Source organism: Halyomorpha halys, unplaced genomic scaffold (assembly GCF_000696795.3).
Source record: "Halyomorpha halys isolate HHAL.00 unplaced genomic scaffold, Hhal_1.1 Scaffold208.1, whole genome shotgun sequence".
Lineage (NCBI taxonomy): Eukaryota > Metazoa > Arthropoda > Insecta > Hemiptera > Pentatomidae > Halyomorpha > Halyomorpha halys.
This window is the reverse complement of record NW_027109100.1, coordinates 1,450,442-1,461,492: the sequence shown is the minus strand read 5'-3', so window position 1 is coordinate 1,461,492 and position 11,051 is coordinate 1,450,442.

Below are 11,051 nucleotides of genomic sequence, written 5' to 3'. Positions count from 1 at the left end.
TATATATATATATGCGTGTAATGGGCTGAGGCCTGCTCCCCCTTGGCGAAATCCTGCCTGCGCACATGCATACAATTCCAATTTATAGTAGTAATATAAAAACACAACAAAAAATAAACTACAATTGAAATGAAAGTAGTGTAATATGCAATTTACACAAATTTATTAACAATTCATTTCGTTTGTGTAATTAATATTTATTTATTTATTCCCCATGAACAGTCGCCTATGTTGCAACATTCTGATTCACAGCTAACATCTTCGTCGTCTTCTTTCTCTTATACTGAAGTATAATCTTAATTTGAATCCTAAAATTAGATCAGGATTCATGACATTTGGAAATACATGACTGCATTTTCTTTCCTAAAAGACAGTTATCAAATGTGTACCATCTGATTGATAAAACGCAGGAAAATGTGACAAAAACAACTCCAGAGCAACAGATAACAACTTGAAAAATCGAAGAAACAAATTCAGAATCACCCAATCAGCCAAGTAAACAAGTAATATTGCAGTGCAGCGTACCTCATATACGGTACTGATAGGGCTCATGGTCGCCCATCTTCTACACAAATTACCAAGGATTATTAATATTGTTATACAAGATTGGACTGCACAAAATGCGCAGTTTGCTTTATAAGGCTGCTAAAACTTGTTAATTTTAAATATGGAGAGTTAAAACATTATCATTAAATACTTCATATAATTGCTTTTTACATGAAATTCCTCGAAAATAATTACGTTAGTTTATTTTATAATTAATAAAATTGAATGTTCTTACTTAAGTACATGTGCGCATTAGCACCATTAATGTGAGGTAAGAGCGTACATGACTTTCAATCTTTTTGTGTTTTAATTGAACGACTCTTAGCCAGTAACTTGAAATCTGTTATCTCTAAATTTCAAATAAGTAATAATAATTTAAACTGGTCAACGTTTCACTGCTATTCATTTTTTCCATGAAAATTTCCTTGACACAACTAAGTATACTCTGAAAACGACTGGTCTAATTGGGGCTAAAATTGGAGGAATATTGAGAATTAGTATAAAAATGGTGTAGAATAAAGTTTGTCAGATTCCATCTATTACTATCGATGACAACGTAAAGAAAATGTCATCAACTTAGGTAGGAAGAGGCATGGTTGAACTATGAAGAATGGTAGGATAACCTTCGTAACGCGCCTCTGTAGTCAATTCAATTCTTTTGTGTGCTCTGTTTGTTTTCCTTTAATTTCAGGTTTAGTGGCATAAATACACTGCGTGTTTATGGAATCATCGAGAAGAGAAATATCTATTATATCTTTAATAGAACAGTATAAAGAAAAACCAGGTCCCTGGAATCCAATACATCCTAAGGTTACCAATAAAACATGAGAAATTATACTTAGCGAGATTTTTACGGAAATAAAAATTGAAAAAGGATAAAAACAAACGAAAATAAAATCTCTTTGAGTAAAATTTCATCTTTAAACTAAGGTGAAAAAAGTGGCAATGATACCAACGTATGTTAACTGTCAATTTAATTTTTTTATCTTTACATTTTTTTTTTTATTTGTACCCGTAAATCCAGTATGTAGCCAGTAAATGAGCTGCACTATTCAGGCATTGCATGAGTTGGCAAGAGGGAGACAGCAACCAGTGGTGGATCTTCCTGATTAAATTATTTGATTATACTAGGAGGTCCCTCATCCAACTCCTCTTCAACCTACGCCGAGTTACGTCAGGGATGTCATGTGTCGTATAAATGTATTGAAATATCCATGTAGTCTGTTGTGAAACCGTTTGTAAGCGTAATAATAAAGCTTTTCTGGGGATTTTCCGAAGTACTTCAGCAGTAATAAACTCGTAACGAGGAGCCTTCTTTTTAGGCATTTTCATGATCTGTCGTAGTGCTTCAATAGGAGTAAAGCATTTAGGCGGAAGAGGAGAGTCTAAAACATTCTGCACATTAGCTTCGTGTTGGACGTCAGTTAGATCTGTGTGGGGTTGAAAGATGGTCGACGAATATTTTTGATTTCTCGTGGTCCGAAAAAGCCCAGGAACCGTCATCTTTTGCCATCATTTGGTGTTGTAAGAGTCGCTTTACATGTCTCCATAAACTGTTGTCATCAGTTGTCAAGTTTTCCAAATATCTGTCAAAGTTAGTTTGTTTTCATTTTCATATTTATCTTTTGGGATGATTGCTTAATTTGCTAAAAGTTCGTCTAGCTGAAGGTAGGCGCTGAGTTTGCCATTCCTTTCGTGATCTTCCGTTGGCTCTGATTATATTCCTGATACATTGAGGGTGTGACGGCAAACGTATCCCTTGCCAACCTTTTGACTCTGAGTAGGTGAGTACCAAGCAGCTTTATGAACAGGTAAGTTAAAGAATTCAACCGCTTCTAACTGTCATGTTCACAAGGGTGCTTTTAAAAGTTGTATCACTCTTTATTAAGTACGAAAAAACAACATATCCCTCAGTATTTGTCGAAAAGGGTACCATCTTTGCACCATGGATCCACTGGCCTACTTATTCCTGTGATTCATAAATGAAAACTAATCAAGAATGAATGATGGCTTCATAAAAGAATGAGTATTTTATCAACGATGTAGGCAGAAAGTGATGTATTTAAATGAATTAACGTTTAAAAAGAAATCCACGATTTCGCTAATAAAAAGTCAAAAAAAGTTCCTCTTGCTAATGTTTAATTTTTCTTTTTAATGTTTGTTACTTTTCAAATATTAAAATTAATTATTTTAATTAGTGCATTGTTTATATCTGAAAGTAGTTCAGAAAAAAAAATTGAAGTTTGAAGTAATGATGTTTGATTTTTCTTGTTAATGTTTACTAATTTTAAAACATTAAATAAATTAATTATTTCACTACTGTATTATTTATATCCCAAAGTTCTTAAAAAAATAATTTCCTGTCAATGAATGTTATATTACCAAGAGAAACATTTGCTGGTAATATATTTTTTGTTTTGCAAAAACTTCTCCGTGACAGTAGTTAAAAATCAAAAAAATGTCGACAATATATCCCTCACAACTTTTTCCAGTGGCGTAATATAATTAATTATTTAATATACTATTATGTTATAATATCGCTGATTCGCTTGAATACTGACACGTTTGTCAAATACAAAAGTTTTACTTTTGTTTTTTAATGGACGTGTTCCAAAGATACTATCGTAGAGAAGTGTTTGTTTCTCTGTTGTTCTTCTATTGTGTGTTCCAAAGCTAATAGGATTGTGAAAATGTAACCAAAATCTACTTTCTATAGATTACATCAAGTACAAAATAATTTATTTTTATCAGATGAAGCTCTATCGAAGCAAAGCAACGATATTCCAATGGTATGTAAAATTATTAAATTTTAACATAATATTTATTGTAAGAAAATTTAGGCTATTCTTAACATTTTAAGTTATAAGAAAAACAACGACTGGTACACACCAGTTTTTAAAGTATAACATGGGAGCCTGTGAAAACTGACCTCCTGTCAGAAGAACGGAATTTTAAACACTTCTTGGAATAGGATCGTGTAATTAGTTCTATTCAAAAGCGCCTCTCATTCTTCTCAATAAATCCTTTATTAGACCGGAAATAAATTCTACATGGAAGAATAAAAAATAATAATTGCCTAGATGCGTAGACAGTCCTCTGTGGCTTTACGAGACAGATAGATAAATAGAGGGGAAGAGGGGAGGGATAGATAGCCTTATCCTTCAACACATCTGCCAAGGCCACACAAACAACATTAATGTCGATTTTCATATTTTTAACAACTGAGAGACTAGTGTGTGAATCAATAATTGCAAAAAACCGCTCGTCCCTGCAGGTTTTTTTTTTTAACTTTGAACTTATTAGTATATATAAATTAAAAAAAATTAAATTAGGAGCCCAAATCCTAAAGCCCAGCCGATGAAAACATAAGTTAGGAATTTTCAAAATTAGTTTCTATCACACTTAACGATGAAAAGTATTTCTGGCGGTCCTAAAACTCTTATAATTTGTTTTATTAGTTCTTCACTTATAATTCGTAAAGGTTCTATCCTTACGGAAATGTTTATGACATAGCAAATCAAAGAGCTTTAAAATCTGTGTTGAATGAGTATCATATCTTATATAAGCCAATCATATAGTACGTCATCAACAGTCATTAAAACAAAATTGTTCAAATTTTGCTCAAAACTGAGATAAAATATTATATTTTTATTTTATATATTGCACTGTATCGTTAACTTCAAAAATAAAAACATTTCTGGTGGTCCTAAAACTCTTATTAATCGTCTTAAAACTCGGTGGTCTTAAAACTCTGATTAGTTTTAATAAAGTAACGAAGAAGGTATTTTGATATCGTTTTTCTCATATTAATCTCAGCGACAAAGTTATAAATTTACAAGTAACACAACTTAATAGTTCCATCAAGTATGGTCGCAAACTAACCGCTAAAGTATATTTTACCAACTTTTCTTTACTTTAAATAATGTTTTATTAGGTCTTTTAGTGTAGTTTGGCAGTTTCAAAGATATGAAGCTCCGAATGAAAAATTATTTTTTATTTTAACAGATTCCATTACGTATTTCCCCTAACTATACTTGGTATACTCATAAATTTTGACTATTAATTATACAGTTTTCATCAAAGTAATAAAAAATGAGGATAACTTATTTTTTTTCCGCCGTGCTCTTGTACTACAATTTACGTAGAGGTCAGCAGAGCAATTTGCGTATGAACTTACTGGATTTTGGGCTCTAGCATATGTGATCCATGGACCCTCTAACTCTTGTGATTAAGACATTAAAACGAATCAAAAATGAACTGAGAGTACCATTCCTTCAAGATAGATTGAACACTATAACAGTGTTACAGTGTTAGATGTATGTTAAAGCATCACTGTATCACTGATTTAAATAAGTATTTTAAAGAAGTAATTCATGATTTTGGAAACTAAAATTCAAGAAAAATAAACTATTAATATGTTTATTATTTTGATTCCTTATTGACGAAGATAAGGAATCTTTTGTATTCATCCAGGAATTATGTCCTCAGAACAAAAAAATTTCTCTCCCTTTTTACCTTTTAGACTTAAACATTTGGAGGGAACAACGTAGGGAAACATTTGGTTCCGTGCTAATCTTCATGAAATTTTCAATAATATTGTAGGTTAGTAACCTGGAATTTTTTCTGATTCGCATATCGATGAATATTTTCGCTTACGCATGCGTAGACGTATTTTCTTCGGTATAATTAAACTTCTAAAACGCAAGTAACAATTCACGTACGTCTAGACCAAATTTTGGTGATCAGTGTAAAATTGGTCTATTGGTAATTCATCTGACTCCAAATACTACTTTAACTTACGCATGCGCCAACATTTTTCCTTAAGCACGCCATTAGTTCGTACTGCTTGTCCAATACGGCCAATATTTGGAAAGTTTGGAATTAGTTCAGACGTAGTCTTGTATAAATCTCAACAAATTCAATCCTGTACTTTTGCTTTTGCTCAATAATATTTTTCTAAATACAATTATGTTTCGAAAGCCGTTCGTCCGATTTGGCCCAAATTTGGAAGATAGTTGGTGATTATTGGAGGCATGAAAAATAAATTTTATCAAACTTCATCAACATCTTTCACTTACGCATATGAAAAACTAATTTCCTGTGTTGACCCTATGGTTAAATTGCCCCGTGGAATTTATTCTCAAACGGCAAAGTAATAACTTTCAAATATAGAATATGCAGAAAAATCTTTTAAAACAAATAAATAAAAGGATAATGAAGAAAAACTAGAAAAAAAAAAAAAAAGGATGTGGAAATATTGAGGAAGATATACAGACCGCCTTTATTTGGTTTATTTTTATTTTACTTTTCAAATATTAGATATTATAATGATAACAAGAATGTTCTCTATCCCTGTTAACGTTAATCAGAAAACAAATACTCTAATCAGGAGGGTTATACATCGTAAAATGTTCGTGGCCTCCAATTGGCTAAAAACAGTTCTCTGATATTGATAGAGCATTCGCCTAGAGCGACAGGTTTTGAGGGGCGCACGGTGGGATGAAATGGGCCGAATGAACGATACTGGCTAGAATTAATAAATATATAGCTGATATATTAATATACCTACCATAGCTGTTATTACGATGTCAACTGACTGAAAGGATCAGCTGATCAAATGTATGTAAAGAGATGTACCGAACCCAATAAAGTCCCTGCAAAAAGGTTCCAAAAACCCTATTAACATCACCTCATAACTCCATCTTCTGATGCACCCCCACCCCCTCCCTCACACTCCTTTTTGACTTCTGACTGTTTTTCTTATTATTTCACCATTATCTATCGTCGAATAGATAGCTCATATGTTTATGATAGCTCATATAATTGGGATATTAAATATAACAGGTAACCTTAAAATACCAAAGGTAGTAAAAGATAAGACACAACACGAATTACTTTTTCTTTTTTCACAGTAATCCACTTACTAATTCACTTCTTATTTCTGTTTTTAGAGGGTTCGAAAAAAAATAAAATAAAAAAAAATAGAATAAATAAAACAATTAAGTCAGTCCCCCCCCCTACTCTTTTTTTCGACTTCTGACTGTTTTTTTATTATTTAACATTCTTTTGTCTATAAATATTAACTATTTTATTTCTCTTCTCTGCTTATTCAACATGAGGAGGCCCCTCACCTCCAGATATTTTCTAGTAGAATTCATATAGAACGGGCACATCAAAACAAAAAGTATTTCACTGTATACCTTCAAGTACCTTTGGTAGAAAAATGTTATATCCAATTTGAATTATGTAACCATACGTAATACAACCTATTAATTTAATGTTTTACTGTATTAGAGGGATCCGGGAAAAAATAATAATAATAATAATCTTCTCCGGTTAACAGGTATTTTTTCTTGATCGTAGATTGATATGAATCTATCAATTATAAATATCTCTTTACCTTTTCTAAAGTTATTTTGTTCGAGACGGTAGCATATGAATATATATATATGAAAATGTTTCATAATTTTCTATCGTTATTTTTCACATCTCCAAAAACATACAAATTTAAAAAACTTTTTCGTTAATATTTATAAAAATGTGTTTTAAAACGAAATTTTGAAAAAAAAACAACTGCAATTTATAAAAAGTTCCAGAAAATTTACTTTCTACTTACCAATACCAAATTATACATTCGTGCGAGATCAAGGTCATGTAATTCTGTAGTGAGATTCCCAATCAATAGTTTTTTTTTTAATATTTATTTATTGCTATTTACAACTGTACATTATAATACATTTAGTAAATCTGATCTCGATTAAATTGGAGTGTTACAGGCGTGTAGAGAAACTACCCATTGGTAGCACTCTAATGACATTTTACATTAGCAGGTCTCTAGGCCATCTTCTTTTCAGGCCCCTCGGAGGATTATCAGGAATGGAAGAGGATGCAAGGTTAGAAACTAGGGGGTTTGAGAATTTATAATGGAAGGAGTGATATCTGGTCAATCAATAGTAAGAAACCAACTTTCCATGGCCTAAAAACTGGCCAATTTTCGGATTTTATATTTGTTATTAAATGAACAGAAAACTATGCGCGTGATAAAAAAAAGTTTGTCCAGTTCTTTTTATATTTGCTACAATGTAGTTGACTATTACTTTTTGATAAACAGCTTCACATATAGACCATTTTCTCAAAAAAGTAGAGACAAAAAAATTATTTATCGTTTATAACGTAAAAAATATCCGATTTATGAGAACAGATAAGTAGAATGATTAATTGTAAGAAAATTGATTAATACAGAATGAAAATCGGAAATTGGAAGAAATTATTGTAAAAAAAATATATAAAAACAACTAAATATTTATTAAATTTTATTAGTTTAATATATTTTTTTAAATTATGGTGACGGTATTTGTTGATTTCTTTCAATAGCATATTTACTATGCCATGATCTACTATTCCCGAACGAAAAATGAAACTCAAATATTAACTTTGAGTAATATTTTTCTTTTTAGTAGTTTTTGGTTACCCTACATTAAAAAGAAAATTTTTTATGAGCTTTAAAGTTTTTGTAACACGAAAAAGTAGCAGTAGAAAAAGTCTTCAACTATTGAGGCGGTATTTTGTTTTGAAAATAAATTTAAATTAAATTAAACCTATTTCTCATTATCTTTTTAAATAATAAAATTAATTTTTTGAGCCATATGAAATTTTTTTAAAAATTAATTATTACCTAAGTACTATATCATTTATTTTTTATAATTTTACTATAAAATTATCAAAAATTTAAAATATTTTTTACTCTTTATTTTCAAATAACACTGAAGCTTCAATCAATTTTTTCTCTTCCTGAGGTTTTGTTTGATATTCAGTCTTTTTTTTCTTATTATTATTGTCGCAGCTTATACTAACAATATCGCTGCTTGAATTGTTGACCATCTCACAATTTTATTTTTAAATTTTTTGTTTGAGGTATTCCAAAGATCGTGCCGCAGAGCAGAATAAATTTGAAACAGCACTAATAACTTTGGGAAAGGCTGTACAACGACCTCAATAATGTAAGTTACCCCAGTAAACACAACTAATTCAAAATCAAAACTTTTTTTCACATGTACCACTATTGAAACAAAACACTATTATATTTGAATAGAAATGGGGTGAATTGCGTTTTTTACCGTGCCTAACTTGTTTTTAATGACATCCAATGAATTTATTGAAGGTTGAATCGGATCGAGAACATTATCTGTAACTTCCAGGACCTCTTCCTAGTTGGTTTGTTTTACTAAACCAGTCAGTGATGAAAGTTGTTGTGAACTTAATTGCCTTTCGGAATTCAGACTGTTAGGTCACCGCGGTCCGGTCCCACTCGTCTGGTTTCGGAAACATTCACCATTCTATATACGGTTAGCAGCTAAGACTTTTCAACCTCTTTTTACAATTGTGTTTTATAATATTGCAATAGATTTTTGGGCAAAAAAAAAATATTTGAACTCTATTTAGTGTTTCATACTGTTCATTATGATTCCAGGTTCATCCACGCCAAATTGTGGTCGATAAAATGAAGTTTTTTTTAAAGAATTACTCGTCTATAATTTAAAAATAATAAAATATAAAAGGTTATATAAAAAAAGAAATTTACGAAGCCGTTGTTAGTTATATACAATTATGCGCTTATTGCAGTTTCAAGACGTCCTCATCACATTTGACGTTAATATATTGTACAATTTTAAAAATTCCAGGTTTTTGTAAAAGAGCTCAAATTTTCGTGGAAATATTCCTGTTTCGCCGTCATATTCGAGTTTCTTACTCTTGAAATCTTAAGGGTACACAGTATAAATTTATTCTGACATAATTTAGAAACCCATTTTCGCTTTTGAGCTAGACGATTAATATTCCTACATACACAAACGCGAATGAAATTTTTCTTAATCCCAATACTTCTTCTTACGATATGCTCCATATATTGGTAAGTGGTAATAATTAAAAGAACTGAAAGAATGATACGTGATAGTTTGTATAAACTTCAGTCCCGAACGGAAATACCACCAATAACATATAAAAAACATTATTTTAAAGGAAGATGGAGTGCTGAAAAAAAAATCGCATTGTAATTAAACTGTTTATTGTGAGCCAACGTTTCGCCCCACTTTACAGGGCTTAATGAATAGAAGTAAAGACAAAAATGTAATTAATTCGGTTCAGTAAGCCCTGGTGAAGCTGTGCAATATGGGGTGAAATGTTGGCTCACAATAGTTTAATTTATATCTGAGTTACTTTGACCACACCCAGACCATCTTCTTTTTATTAATTACGTTTAATCAATCAATTAATATTACTGACAAAATAATATAATTATGAAATATTGAGTGAGAGAGAGTCCTAGATAATAAAGGTAATACAAGAAAACAGCCTTGTTTCTTGATGTCAAATGGTTTTAGGGAGACAAGAATGGCTAAGCATTATTAATATGGAAGACATTATGGGGAAAAGGAGTACAGTCATTTGCAGTAAGCATTTTCAGGCTCAGTAGATTGAGGTGAGCCGGGTATGTTGCTCAGATGGCTGCGAATTATCTGCCAAGGAAAATAGTGACAGAGGTACTTCATGAAAAATGACATAGAGGAAGATCTCACCTTCAATGGAGTGACAGTGTCAGTGGTGATGCCAGGACCATAAATGGGAGTGAGGAACCGGATGGCAGCCGCACAAGATTGCAGTTGGTGGAGGCTAGTGCAGGTCAGGTCTCGACATCGAGTTGTAGTGCCAAATTAATAATAATTCATTTTGAAGTAGAAAGTATCTTATTAGAGAGCATAGGGTGACAGCAGTTAATGGGAAAATAATTACATTTTCCTAGAAATAGAATAAAGCTACAGAAAGGCGCAGTTCCAACCATGTAAATACAAGAGCTGTAGACTTGGACACCAGATACTAATACTACTATGACAGTGATCTGAATGTTTATGATACTGTGAGTGTGGTTTTATTCTTCCCTTTATTTCCTTCAACTAAAGTGCAGCCCTCATTACTGATAAGAATGTAGAATTGATTGATTCAATTTATTTTATTTTTTAAATTTAATTTTGGCTAAGAAAATAGTAATAATGACAACATTACTAATCAGGAAAATGAATATAAGGTATACAGTATTGTAGTGGATCCCTCAAGTAAAAGAATGTTATAAAGTAGTAAAAGGTTGGACTTCTAAAAGGAGTAGTGAGCAAATACTTTTTATTTTGTTACCAAAGTTTTTTCTTATTTTGACCAACATTCTGTCCATATTTCCCATTTATAATTTTTTATTAAGGCATTAAAAATTGTACTTTATGTTGCTGATTTGTCATTGAATATAATAAAAATCCGAGGTTTCAACACATGACACATTGGACTATTACAGATTCTTTTTGAACTTATGCCTGCCTTCACAATTAGATTTATCATTAAGTTAATTTATTAAGAACTATTAAGTTGGTTAATTTTATATTATATACATGTTAAAATATAATGAGGAACCTACCATCTATTTCTAAGATAATTTTTAAAAAATGTAATTAAAAATAAAT